Below are 15,341 nucleotides of genomic sequence, written 5' to 3' on the forward strand. Positions count from 1 at the left end.
CCCAGGACAACTCCCACATTCGTGATCAGCCTGACCAGCCCATATGGATGTCGCTGGTAAAGGGGCCAGCCTGACCCCAGAAGGAGACGTCAGGCGAGTTGCAGTTGTCTTTCATAAACCTTATATGATTTCTAAGTCTAGTTTTGATCCCACAGACCTTGCTCGAAACCAGGGCCGCCCCCAGATATGAGTAACTAGGGCATAGCTAAGGCCATAAGGCTCAGACAGAAGTCAGTGTCCCTGGTGGGGTGTGGGTGTTGTGTATAAAAAGAAGCAATTGATTATTATTTTTCCTTTTCTTCCTAATTCTCCCACCTTACTGGAGAGGAATAAGATATGGATGTGGCTACTTTGAAGTGTGTAGGAAGCAATGACTCATTAATTCTATTTCTAAAAATGCACACAAGGAAATTACTATGAATGAACTCAAGGGTGTTTACCATTTGTATACTGATACCACCCAATTGTCTGGCACTGAAGATGTGGCATCCAGTCCACTTTACCACCAGTGTTTAAGGAAACCATCTCTGTTAAGCATATTTGATCTAAGTGTGCATATGCACATGAGTGCCATGGGTTAGGCCAATGATGAATTATTATCTTGACGAGAAATGATAATGTAAAAATTAAGCTTAGTAGGATTACGCTGAGGCCCAGCCTAGGTAACAATTGTGAGACAAGAAGTTTGGATTTCTTAGTTTCCTTCTGTGGAGATTTTATTTCAGGATTCTGGCAATGAAATATTTCTTTGAAACTTGTTTTGCACACTTCTGTATGCTTCTAAGTAAACTATAAATTCTGATTCTTTAGGTGTTTGTTTCCTATAATTCCTAATTTTCTTGGATATTTGGCACTAAGACCCTGCTCTCTTCCTCTCACTGCATGATTTAGTAAGCCCTACTGGTGCTATTCTATTGAGTGGAAGTGAGAGGCTACCTTTGCCAGCTGAAAAATTCCAAATAGATAATTGAACTAGTGAAGACTGAGCTCTATAATAATTACAATTATTCATTCAGACAACATGAATATCATGACAGGGTTTTCTCAATAACTGACAGACACATATGATGCAATCCTCATGAGAAAATCCTTACTTTTTACCTAGGATTGATTTTTTTAAGGATCGAGAAATATGACACATTGGAATTTTGCTCAACGCATTATAGTCATTGAGGTCTAAATACAGACTAAATTTTCTATAATATTAGTATAGTATTCTAACAGTGCTAGGATATGTTTTGATCACTGATGAATCTTTATGACTGAAATACCCTTGCAATTGGGGTATAAATGTGAGTTACAATAATATGTGTTTTCCCATGAAACTTGAAATTGGATAAATTGATGAGCAATCTGGTACCTGACTTTTGTCTCCCAAGTACGTTTGGCTTCATTTTCATTATGATGAAAGTGTGTGCTGTGAACGATGCCAATGGTAAATAAGACTTGTATGGACACTCATATGAATGACAATCAGGGCCATTCCTTCAGGCAACATGATTACCCTTGTGCACTCTTCTTCTCAATGAGTGACTAGCATACTTGATGGGATCTACAAGAGGGAAACTTTACTTTTTACTAAAATTGCATTGACATAATGTTGACAAGGCTTGTGATTATTGGTATCATCGCTAAGAGGTGATATTCATTTGGTCTAAATATAGAAGTTAACCTATTCTAATTTATATGTCAGGTTGCTATGTTTTTACAATGTTTGTGGTTTATTGATGATGACTCACAACGGCATTATGGTGACATGTTCTAATTCTGATATATACATATCCCATCATTTATTAAATTAAATACAATTATGAGTAGTATATCTTTTTCTGTCACCCAGGCTGAAGTGCAGTGGTGTGACCATAGCTCACTGTTGCCTTGAACTCCTGGGCTCAAGCAATTCTCCCACCTCATCTTCCTGAGTCTACGGAACTACAGGCATGTGCCAATATGCCTGGTTAATTTTTGAATTTTTTGGTAGAGATTGGGTCTCACTGTGTTTCCCAGGCTGATCTCCAGCTCCTGGCTGATCTCCAGCTCCTGGCCTCAAGTGATCCTCCTGCCTTGGCTTCACAAAATGCTAGGATTACAGGCATGAGCCACCGCTCCCTGCTAGTAGCATTTATTTTATTCTTTTTAACAATGCAAATGATTTTTTTTTTTTTTTTTTTGTTAGATGAAGTCTTGCTCTGTCACCAGGCTAGAAGGCAGTGGTGTGAGCTAGGCTCACTGCAACCTCTGCCTCCTGGATTCAAGCGATTCCCCTGCTTCAGCCTCCCGAGCAGCTGGGATTATAGGCACGCTCCACCACACCCAGTTAATTTTTGTATTTTTAGTAGAGACGGGGTTTCACCATGTTGACCAAGATGGTCTCGATCTCCTGACCTCATGATCCGCCTGCCTCGGTCTCCCAAAGTGCTGGGATTACAGGCGTGAGCCACCGTGCCTGACTGCAAATGATTTTTTTAATTTTAATAGTTTTTTGGGTACAGGTGGTTTTGGATTAAACAGATAAGTTCTTTAGTGGTGATTTCTGAGATTTTAGTGCACCCTTACCTGAGCAGTGTACAGTGTACCTAATATGTAGTCTTTTATCCCTCACTCCTCTCCCAACCTTCCCCTTAGAGTCCCCAAGGTCCATTATACAACTCTTATGCCTTTGAGTCCTCATAGCTTAGCTCCCGCTTATAAATGAAAACATATGATATTTGGTTTTCCATTTCTGAGTTACTTCACTTAGAATAATGGTCTCCAGCTCCATCCAGGTTCTTGCAACAGACATTATTTCACTCTTTTTTTATGGCTGAGTAGTATTCCACAGTGTATATATACCACATTTTCTTTATCCACTTGTTGGTCTATGGGCACTTAGGTTGGTTCCATATCTTTGCAATTGTGAATTGTGCTGCTATAAATATGCGGGTGCATGTATCTTTTTTATATAATGACTTCTTTTCCTTTGGGTAGATACCCAGTAGTGGGATTGTTGGATTAAATGGTAGTTCTACTTTTGGTTCCTTAAGGAATGCCAATAACATTTCTTTACACCAACAACAAACTATCTAAAAAAGAAATTAAGAAATCAATCCCATTCATAATTGTATCAAAAAATAAAATAGTTGTAAATTTAACCAATTAGATGAAAGATCTGTATACTGAAAACTATAAAACATTGATGAAAGAAATTATAGATGACTCAAATAAATGGGTCCATGAATTGGAATAATTAATATTGTTAAAATTAACGGACCCATTTGTGTATACATTTATAAATGTATAAAATGGGAATTAGTCTACCTGGGGTGCATATAGAAGACTGGGTAAATAAATTACACAAGCAAACCAGGGTTGAAACTCCATTATTGATTTGAAAAATTTTAAATGTTATATTAGAGATGCACACACACCTAATCAGAATGACAGGAAATAAACCAAGAAATTAATTCTCTCACAACTCAGAGATAACTCTGTTCATGTTTTTTCCAAAGTAACTTCTCTATTTTCCATAGTATCTACCATATGCATGATTTCCTTCTGTAATTGCAAAACAATTAAATACAAATGAAGATGAAGGCAATAAGACCTCTTAAATCCCCAAAGCTTAGACATAGACTAAAAATCCAGGAGAAAATCCTGGTGTGAATGAATGGCGCCTATGGCCCTATGGCACAAAATCAGCCTGCTCACTTCTTCCAGCAGATGCATTTTCTTGGCTCTAAATTGAGGAGTTGACCTAGACGGTCACCAAGATCCTTGATAACGGGCACCAGTGTTGCTTAACCTTGACACCAGGTGCGCACAGAAGAACCTTGCCCTGCCTATCAACATTGAATTCACCTGTTAAATCCCCTTCATAAATGTTCTTCTTTATTACCAATCACACCTTTCCTGCTCAAAAGCCTTTATTGTCTCCTAGCTAAAGGATTATAAAAACTGGAGAGACAGCATGTGACGCACACTTCTGGGTGCATTTCTAGCACAGAGCCTGGCTCAGAACAAGTAAACTATCAATACTGGTTGAATGGATCAATCAATCAAATGAGCACGCAAGCACTGAAATCACTTCTATCCATAAATTTCTCCCATTCTTAGCCAACCTCATTTCTTGAATAGTTTGCAGAGAGGAAAAGTATTACTTCTCTTTCCTCAGCTTGAGATTATTACTTAAAGTCTTCTTGTCTTTCCTAAAATCTGAAGCCATGATGTGAAACAGAAATATTTGCATGTAGGGAGAATCAGGAAGAACATGCTAAAGATTCGCTGGGGAAACTGGAAGTATCTTATTATTCTCTATTTCACCTACTTCGTTACTATGTGTATTCCTAGTTTTCTTCAGAACAATGTGATCATCTGAGTTCCTGGGCATCTAACAGGATTTTTGAGCTAGGCAAAGGTAAAAATGGGGACAATGGGCCAGGCACAGTGGCTCACGCCTGTAATCCCAGCACTTTGGGAGGCCGAGGCGGGTGGATCATGAGGTCAGGAGATTGAGACCATCCTGGCTAACACGGTGAAACCCCGTCTCTACTAAAAATACGAAAAAATTAGCTGGGCGTGGTGGCGGGCGCCTGTAGTCCCAGCTACTCGGGAGACTGAGGCAGGAGAATGGTATGAACCCCAGAGGTGGAGGGTGCAGTGAGCAGAGATTGCGTCACTGCACTCCAGCCTGGGTGACAGAGCAAGACTCTGTCTCGAAAAAACAAAACAAACAAAACAAAACAAAAAACAAAAAACAAAAACGGGGACAATGATCCCTGCAGTCCAACTATTGACAATGTCTCAGTATGAGTCCAGGTGAGAAGTGTCACCTCCCAAATTGACAAGGTCAAAAGATAAGGCATTAGATGACAGTCACGGTATTAAACCTTCAGGGACTGTGTAGCGCAGGTCACAGTGGCAGCTCAGACTACAGGGAGGCTATTTGGGGAGCCAGACCCTGTCACTTGTTCTGGCTGATGACACGCAAGCACCCCTGCAACGCTGTCCTTTGAGGCAACTCTCCTATGGGGGCCATCATCCTGGGGGAGAAAACGAGGGCAAAGCCAAGGAAAAGGGAAGTAGCCAGCACCTCCACTGCAGGCAGCCATTTCCCACCAGGGCTGAACAGGATGGCACCTGTGACCACCCCTGGCTCTTTGCTGGGGGGCGGATGCAAGGCTGAGGGTCCTGGAGTATTTAATTCCTTTAGTCTTCTCGGTGACTTACCCTCATATACAGATGAGAAAACCAGGATAGTGCCTGACCTAGGATAGATACATCAAGCCTAGACCAACAACTTAAAATACATCTCTGAAGGCAAAACAGGGCCTGGTGGTGGCTTATGCCTGTAATCCCAGCACTTTGAGAGGCCAAGTCAGGAGGATCGCTTGAAGCCAGGAGTTCGAGAGCAGCCTGGGCAACAAAGTGAGACTCTGTCTCTACAAAAAATTAAAAAAAAAAAAATTTAGCTGGGCATGGTGGCACATGCCTGCAATCCCTACTTGTAATCAGCTACTTGTGAAGCTGAAGTGGGAGGATCGTTGGAGCCCTGGAGGCCAAGGCTGCAGTGAGCTATGATCACGCCACGGCACTCCTCTAGTGTGGGCAACAGATTAAGACCCTGTCTCTAAAAAAATTGTTTTAATAAAGGCAAAACAGCCATTCCCTGGCCAGCCACAATAAAATCAAAGAGGGAAATAGGACAGTGAGGTCAGGATAAAATGAGAGAACATGTATAGAAGCACTCCGAAAATGGACTCCATTATTTAATCCACACAAGGAACTCCGTATTGAAAAGGGATTCGGGTGCACTACATGCTCTTCCAGAGGTCCGTATGATGTCACCTCATGTCACCTTGTTGTGCCCAGTGAACATGAATGAAAGCACTCCCAGTCTACAGGAAAATGAGCTGGAATGAATGAATTAACTAATTAATGTATGTATGTATGTATTTATTTATTTGAGACAGGGTCTGGCTCTGTTGCCCAGGCTGGAGTGCAGTGGCACAAACACGGCTCATTGCAGCCTCAACCTCCTGGGCTCAAGCCATCCTTCTACCTCAGCCTCTCGAGTAGCTGGGACCATGCCTGGCTATTTTTTGAAATTTGTAGACATGGGATCTTGCCATGTGCCCAGGCTGGTCTCAAACTCCTGGCCTGAAGTGATTCTTCCACCTTGGCCTCCCAAAGTGCTGGGATTACAGGCGTGAACCATCAAGCCAACCATGAGCTGGAATTTAAATGTACAGTATAGGGGAGTGTGATATTATGACTAGCAGTTGTCTGAATACATACTGACATGACTTACCAATACATTTCCAATATCAAGAAGTGCTATGGAAACGATTTTAATGAAATCTACTATAAGCTACTAATGATGATGGCTGGAGTGAAATTCCAAAGTGAAGAACATATTTTCATAGCCCAGTAAAGGAGCATTTTGTATGCTAGCAACAGCCATAAATGGTATTCTCATTTTCTTTGGTGGATTTTCTTTATGTGTGCAGATCCTTAATCTGAGGCAGAACTGCCTGACCTGAGAAAATTGCCCCTGGGGAAAGCCCACTTAGGGCCTTTCATTTCCCCTTGATCACATCTCACTGGTCAGTCAGACTTTCCAGATTCCTCATTTTAGTCTAATTCTCCTCCTGTGTGTACTGTGAGATGCTCTGTGAATTTTGGTTAGTGGTAATATTTTGGACAAGCGTGCAAATAAAATGTTGCGTTACATCACTGCATAAGGTAATTTGAAACAGACCACGTAGGTAGAGATGAAAAGGCAAAGTACATTCAATAAGAAATGTTACAAGTCACAGCTATTTCTTCTTCATCAGATGTGTTGAAAGAAAACCATGCCAGCCTTTCTAAACTTCAGAATTCTTTTTTAAAGAAAAGGCTTATTGCAATCATCTAAAAGACTTATTAGTGTCTTTAAAGTAAATGTTCAAAAGAGTAATGTTAACATTTGTAATGAAATTATCTCTAATCATTTTAGTTTCTGGTTCATTCCAAATCTATGGCTAATGACTCTTGGAGAGAAAAATCCAGGTACCTCAGAGGAAGAGAGAATGGTCAGCTGATTGTCAGAAAAAAAAAGACATAGGTCAGTTCTGTGTTTAAATTACACACTGAATATACATATGATGGAATATTATTCGGCCTTAAAAAGGAAGGACATTCTGATGCTTGCTACAATGTAGAGGAACCTTGAAGACATTATGCTAAGTGAAATAAGCCAGTCACCAAAGGACAAATACTGTACAATCCTACTTATATGAGGTTTCTAGAACAGTCACATTCAGAGACAGATAGTAGAATGGTGGTGATCAGGGACTGGGCAGAGGGAAAGTTGGGGAGTTGTTGAATAGGTAGAGTTTCAGTTTGAATGATGAAAAAGTTCTGGAGAGGGATGGTGGTGATGGCTGCACACTCTGTGAGTGAATGCACCTAAATGCCACCGAACTGTTCACTTAAACATGTTGAAATGGTAAATGTCACGGTATGTATATTTCAGTGCAATATACAATAAAATGTACACTGAGGGCAAATCACAGCTGACATAAAATGCAGGCACATGCTGAGCACCTGGAGAACAGCTCTTGTGAGGGGCACATGGCCGGCCCACCACTTGCCGGAGGCCAGGAGATGCCAAGGACGATTCTGACCTGTTCAAAGCCCCAGCCCACAAAGGGCTCTTAATCAATGATGTGACGAATAAACATAAAACTAGCTGTTCCCAGGAACGGTGGCTCACACCTGTAATCCCAACACTTTGGGAGGCTGAGGCAGGAGGACTGCTTGAGACCAGGAGTTAGAGACCAGCCTGGGCAACATAGCGAGACCCCCGTCTTTACCAAAAAAATTTTAAAATTAGCCAGGCACGATGGTGTAGTTCCAGCCACTCAGAAGGCTGAGAAGGGAGGATTACTTAAGCCCAGAAATTTGAGGCTGTGGTGAGCTTTGATCATGTTATTACACTCCAGCCTGGGTGACAGAGTGAGACCCTGTCTCTAATAATAATAATAATAATAATAACAATAATAATAATAATAGTAAACCTAGGCGTTCACTGTATGAAGTCTGCGGCTGCATCCCAGGACATCATAAGGTGCAGCGTGCCACACCTCCAGAGCTGCGGGGGCCCACGCCTCTCCTCCCGTGAGAAGAAGACCTCATGCAGAGGGGAAGGGGCTGACTCGATTACAATCGTCCAGGGAGGGCGGAGAAGGCTCTGCCAAATCCAGTCATTCAATGGCCACTACTTGATGGTTTTCACATGAACAGAAAGCAGGGAAACACTGAATCAGCACAGGGGAGAATTTCTTATGAGTCTAAAAGTCCAGATGGCAGACAAGTACGTATATAAAATGTCTGTTGATACCGGATAGATCATAGCTGTTCTAGAGCTAGTCTTCAATAATTTGAAGGAAAGTTTCAAATAAAGTAATTTCTGGCTCTCCTTGTTCTCAGAAGGGCATCTTAATAAAGTAACAACAACGACAATCTCAGCAATAATAATCAGTATGAAAATGCAAGAAAAGCTCATTAACCTGCGATCTCCAATGTCACCCTTGTTTTCCATGGGTTATTTTTTATTTTTTGAGACAGGGTCTGGCTCTGTTGCCCAAGCTGCAGTGCAGTGGCACAATCACAGCTCACTGCAGCCTTGACCTCCTGAGCTCAAGCCAATTCCTCCCACCCCTGCCTCCTGAGTAGCTGGGACTACAGGTGCACACCACCACGCCTAGCTAACTTTTGTATTTGTTTAGAGATGGGATCTCAACATGTTGCCCAGGCAGGTCTCAAACTCCTGGGCTCAAGCAATCCTCCCACCTCGGCCTCCTAGAGTGCTGGGATTACAGGCATGACCCACTGTGCCTGCCTTCCATGGGTTGTGTTAATTGGCACTAGAGACCTACCAGGCTCTCAGAACAGGTCCCCAGCCCCTTGCTGATTGATGCAGGGTGGGGGAGGGCATGTCCATGAGATTTCACACGTTCATGATTGACTTTCTTCATGGTCATATTATTGCACCGGGAAAGCAGATCCCGTGCTCAAAGTGCAGGTGCCATGTGGAGGTCATGACGCAAAACAAATCAAAGGCATATTCCACACTGTCTGTTGAAATGACTCAAGACACGTTTACGCTCATGCATGGGTGTAACATCTGATTAAGCAAAGGATATCAAACTTGGGTGGCCCTCAGACCACATGTGGCATTTGTTTAAAATGCCCAGCCTATTCTTTATAGAGACAGTGGCCTCACTATGTTGCCCAGGCTGGCCTTGAACTCCTGGCCTCAAGAATCCTTCCACCTCATTCTCCCAACATGCTGGGATTATAGGCATGAGCCACCACGCCCGCCACACTATTTTTTTAACAAGAGGAGAAAGTGAATTTGTGCTTTCCCTGAACAGCAAGCAGCAGATATAAGCAATGAAAAGAAGACAACAAGGACACCGCTCCATGCTCAAAAGAGACACCAGCAGAGCTGAGCCAGCAGCATCTCAGATGTCATCTCCCAACTGTGCTAAAAATACACACACACACACATACACACACACACACACACACACTCTGAATCTGACTCCAGCAGTAAGAGCGTCCCTGTTCTCATGCAGCAGCTTATGAGCCCTGGTGCCCCAAGATCTCTGGAGGGAGAGGAGAACTGAAGCCAGGGTCCGGAGCAGTCAGGAGTGAGCGTGATCTGTGGTTTGTGTCTGTCTTCCCGGCAGGCTGTCCGATGCCTCAGCTCAATGAATGAGAAGCCGCTTAGGCAAGGGATGTGAGACTGAGCGCTCTGAGCGTGGTCACTGCCGCATCCTGAACGCAGGCTCCTCCAGATGTTCGTTTGCCTCACGTGCAGCTTTGGTCCATGAGCCATAACCCATAGAACCTGAGGCATCTGAACGAGCATTTCAGTGCAGGAAAGTGCCATCTTCACTAACTTTCAGCTACTGCAGCAAGTTTGGAAGAAACTCAGAAGAGAAAAGATGGATTCAGCCTTACAGGTTCCGTTGGGAAAACGGTCCCCATGGATGCTCGGCTGTGGCTATTAACCACACACACTCATTAAACAGTTTTACTAAAAAGAACACAAAGGAAAGGGGAGGCTGGTTAATGCAATTTGAGGAGAGAAATGTACGATGGAGAGGTAATTGAGTGCATTCAGTCCACTCTACATTTTTATTTTTTAATTGACAAATAATAAATGTACGTATTTATGGGGTACATAGTGATGTTTGGATATGTATAATGTATAGTGATCACCGATTCACTAGTGATCACTAGTGATTGCCCAATAAGCCCTAGATACATGAGCTATACCATTCTGTCCTTGGGGAAATCACCTCCCTAATGCAAGTGACTTATTCCACTTAGCTCACTTGTGGCAGCCCTGGAACACAGGTCCCTTGGCTCCTAAAACTCTGCCGTTTCCATTGTACCACTTGTCTATCTAGTTATATTTCCTCCCTACTACAGACATGACCTCATCATTCAGAAAAGTTTACTATAAAACATAAGCAAGATTCTGAGAGTCCGCAAAACATCTTGCATTAAAAGGAAAACATTCCACATTTCCTAATATGGAATACTATGCAGCCATAAAAAGAACAAAACTATGTCCTCTGCAGGGACATGGATGAAGCAGGAGGCTACCATCCTTGGAAAACTAACGTAGGAACAGAAAAACCAAATACCACATGTTCTCACTTATAAGTGGAAGCTAAATGATGAGAACACATGGACACACAGAGGGGAACAACACACACTGGGGCCTTTCGGAGGGTGGAGGGTGGGAGGAGGGAGAAGATTATGAAAAATAACTAACGAGTACTAAGCTTAGTACCTGGGTGATGAAATAATCTGTACAACAAACCCCCATAGCACATGTTTACCTATATAACAAATCTGCACATGTACTCCTGAACTTAAAAGTTAAAAAAAAATTTCCTGATAAAGTCCATACTCTGTAGAATAAGCCCTGATACAGAACTGAACACACAAGCTACGCAGTGAAGAAAGCCCCGTACCATTCTGTCCTTCGGGCAGTCACCTCCCCCTGCAAACCTCCTGTTCTCCAACCAACCCATAAACTATGCCTGCCAAGGAGAGTGCATATTCCTGTCATCACAGAGCACTATCATTAATAGAACAGTACTAGGCCACGTCTCTGGGGCTCGGGTTCTCCGGCTTTGTACAGGACACAAGCTCACTGCCACTGCCTCTGCCAGCCAGTCCCCAGCCACCAGCCTCCACAGTCTGCCTAATAAGGCAATCTGCAGGCTGACCGGTGGCTTACAGGTCACCACTGCAAAATGCACACTCTGGGCTTGAAGCAAAGGGAGAGGCTACCTTTTGGCAGACAAAGGGTTACCTTGTGCCAGAAACTCTTCCAAGGCTGCACTGGGACTCCATTTACATAATAATAGAAACTTGTCCCAGCAGTTGGCCAGACTCCAGCCGCAGGGTCCAGCTTACAGAGCTGAAGAAAGCTGAACTTCTGCAGTGGCCTGGAGCTTGCTCAGCCTTTACATGGAAACGTCTCCTCTTTGCCTTCTCCCAACCTCATCAGAGGACTCCCAGAAAGTCCATCTTGCAGGAACTTATGTGGCATATATTCAATCTCCGAGACTCCCTGACTTCAAAATAGCAACCTGCAAATTGACTGTATATCCCGGATGCTTAAAAAGAAGCCATAGGTCAGGGGAACCATTCTCAGCATTCCAGAAAATAATTACACACCAGCGAAAAGTGGACATCTGTATTTCCAACTAAGGAGGCGGAGTTGTTGGTCAAGCCATGCCTGATTACAAACATTCATTATTTTTAATTCTATGAAGATCTGGACTCAGAGACTCTCCCCCGCCCTGGCCCCTGCACTGTACTATGCATATAAGGAAAAGAACAGATCTCTGGTGATTAATTGCAGCACATTCATCATTGCACAAATTTTCTTCAGCTTTTAGCCACAGGGCCCCTTTGTCATTCAGAAGGCATCCCACCCACTGGCTCACCGGAATTTAATATGTCCCAATGGAGTTTTGAAATCTACCAGCATTTCAACAGTAGACTGGAGCTGCTGAACCACAGCAAAATTAGGAAGGGGTCAGGGAGCATGAGATAGCAATACCGTGGAGGGTAATAGTCACCAAACCACCAGTTTAGAGTCCTGTGCATGGTCAGATCTAGCACAGCAGAAACGTGTGCCGGTGGCAAACAGAGACGCATCTGACACTTCATCTCTTCACTCTGCCCTTTGCATCGGTGTCCAGTGCGGACTCTCTTCATGTTAAAACAGTTCCTGTGCAGTTTCTCGGACACCCAGCAGTGAACATACAGCACCCATTCATTCTCTGCTTCTCTGGGGAATAGAGTCTGTGATGTCTGAAACAAGACTTATGAAAAATGGTTGCCTATTAAGTGCCATTATGTTGGGGATGTAAATAGCAGATTGATTTTTAGTTTACACTAATCCAGCATTTACCAAACCAAAATAGTCCCTAGGGAATTCTCTAATAGAGTGTGAAAGGAAAATAGAATCTTGGGAACCCCAAACTCACTATGCCAAAAGGAAAGTGAAGCTTAGGAAGCGAGTCACACAAAAGCTGCTTGCTTTTGTCCCCAGAAAGATAGCTGTGACCTCACAGGCTTAGGGTACCTTATGTAAAATGTAGATTTACTGTGCAAGAGACAAATGCGTAACTGACTTTCCCCTCCTTTGTTTTCACATGTAAAATTAGACTCACAGAATGCTCATCAGAGCCTCACAAGAATGTGACCACTTGCCTCACTTCCTACCTCTCCCACCCACCCCTTTTTTTCCTTGTCCTTTAAATACTGAAGTCCTCAAACTCAAACCCAGTTTGGAAAAAGCACAGTACATTGATCCCACTGGGACTTGTGTCCCTTTTTCCCCAGAAGCATCCTGAATGTTGGCAAAATAAACCTTTAAGTGGACTGAGATGCCTCAGTGACTTTTCGGTTCACAGGAGGTTATCAGAAATTCCTGTCTAGATATTCATGGCAAAGGGAAAAAAAACAAGGATGTGAGACACTCGACACCAAAAGCCTGTCCTCCAGCTCTGTGGAAAGCAGCATTGGGAAACGGACTTTTAAGTAACACCAACTCCGTGCTGCCCTATCACATCTCCCGCACAGCCTCGACACTGAACCACTCAGCTCACACTCACCTTTGTCTCCTCTAACTTAGGCAAAGGAGGAGAGGATCCACAGCTGGCCAACAGTGTGGCGGGAATCTGGAGGGGAGGAGAGCAGCTCTGGGCCCACTGTAACCCCCAGAAACTGTGGGGACTTCACCAGTCCCCTTGCAAGTCCCCGGCAGCATGCAGCACGGAACAGGCTGTCATTTGTTTATTTTAATGAGAAGCAGCTAATTTCCTACTGTTTAAGGCCAAATTAGATGGCACTGAAGCACCACCGTATTTCCCCTTTCCTCTTCAGCTGCCGGCTTTGGGGGCTGTTTGAGCCCTAATTGGAACTTCCACCCAGAGACCAGGCAAGAAAAGAAAAGGAGGTGAGACAATTTAGCTGCTGGCTACCGATCCTTGCAGCAAGCTCTGTCAATCAAGACTCCTGTAACAGGGGATCTGGAGTTGCCAAGAGACCTGGATGTACCTGGATGTTCTTATATGGCCAAACCTCAAGACCTCAGGAACTGCAAACTGAAGATAGTAATAAAAGAATACATTAATTTCCCACATAATAGGCAATGTCTACTGAACTAAAATTAAGTTTGTTCTCATTAAAAATAATGTTGTTGGCCGGGTGTGGTGGCTCACGCCTGTAATCCCAGCACTTTGGGAGGCCAAGGTGGGTGGATCACGAGGTCAGGAGTGAAGACCAGCCTGGCCAAGATGGTGAAACCCCGTCTCTACTAAAAATACAAAAAATTAGCCGGGTGTGGTGGCATGTGCCTGTAATCCCAGCTACTCAGGAGGCTGAGACAGAGAATTGCTTGAACCCAGGAGGCAGAGGTTGCAGTGAGCCAAGATTGCGCCACTGCACTCTAGCCTTGGCGACAGAGCGAGACTCAGTCTCAAAAAAAAAAAAAAAAAAATGTTGTAAAGGAAAATTCCTCCCTTCCAGCCCCTGGGACTCTCTCCTTAATAATAAAGATATTACCAGACCTCCTGTCCTGTGGCTCCCCTGTTAAGTAAGGCTGCCCAACAGGTTCCCAGCACAAAAGAGCTATTCAGGTGCTTGATTGTACTGAGCCAGCCCCTGACACTCAGCCTTGACGGTATATATTTAGTCACTGTCTATGAAGCAGAACTAGAACCACTGCATTTTCCCCCTGACATTAAAACGGTGCCAACTGCATGGACAGAATGATAGATTTTTATCAGATCTTTTCCTGTTCTGAAGAAAAAAAGAGTATTTGTTTACTTTAACATGTACTTTACACCTTCTGGCTAGTAGATCACATATGCCATCTGGTTGGGTGGCAGAAAGTGATCATAAAATGATGAAAGATTCAATCATCATTTGCAACCTATTTATATGTTTTATTTTTAAGCACATTATCAGGCTGTATTTATGGATATTATTTTTAACCCGGACACATGCTTGTGTTAAGCTTGAAATATGCTGATATAGCTTTAAACCTCATCCTGCAGTGCTGATTTAACTTAGTCACAGTTATCCACATCTAAGGGTATCAGTTGAAGTACTAACCCCTCTTTGAAAAAACTTAAAAACTTGATTCCTGAACTGCACTATACCGCCCCCTGGTGGCAGAAAAGAATCGATGCATTTCCCAAAGCCAATTTTACGAAACACTCCAAATAGAAACCCTGAAGCAAGGACATCTTTGTTTAAAATAGTTTTAATATCTCCAAGACATGCAAGAAATTAAATGTTAGCAAATTATTTCATTCATTCACTCAACAAATATTTATGGAGCACCCAAGAGGCCAAGCCCGGTTCTGGGGCTGTGGATACAGTGAGACAAACTCCTTGCCCACACAAACTTATGTTCTAGTAATAACCAAATAAAGAATAATGTTTCACACACTTATTGGCCTTCTCTTTTAATACACACGAAGTGAAATGTGTTTACGTGTGTGAAATCTCAAATACTCTGGGAACACCTGTGCTTCTGCATTGCTGGTTTCTTTCTTCAGCTCCTTGGCTGTCATTCTCACCTCGACCTCCCCAGGCAGGTCCAGAACTTTCCACCCCGTGCCCTCAAGAAGAACCTGTTGAGTAAAATGACTGTGGACCATGGCATCGAAACCCAGGGAATCCAAACTAAGAGGCTTTATTGTCAGCTATATAAAAGTGCTTTTGCTATTTTCAATTGTCTGTATTATAAGCTAATATATTGACAGTTATAAAAG

The 15,341-nt window shown here is 43.2% G+C and overlaps 1 protein-coding gene and 1 pseudogene across 2 annotated transcripts in view; one reads left to right on the forward strand and one right to left on the reverse strand.

Moving 5' to 3' along the window:
- SVIL (supervillin) overlaps positions 1-15,341 on the reverse strand; it is a 189,336-nt gene that overhangs the window by 117,630 nt on the left and 56,365 nt on the right. The gene's annotated exons all lie outside the window — the stretch shown is intronic.
- On the forward strand, positions 580-655 carry LOC129006997 (small nucleolar RNA SNORD115; annotated as a pseudogene).

The sequence above is a fragment of the Pongo pygmaeus genome, chromosome 8 (assembly GCF_028885625.2).
Source record: "Pongo pygmaeus isolate AG05252 chromosome 8, NHGRI_mPonPyg2-v2.0_pri, whole genome shotgun sequence".
In the NCBI taxonomy this organism is placed as follows: domain Eukaryota; kingdom Metazoa; phylum Chordata; class Mammalia; order Primates; family Hominidae; genus Pongo; species Pongo pygmaeus.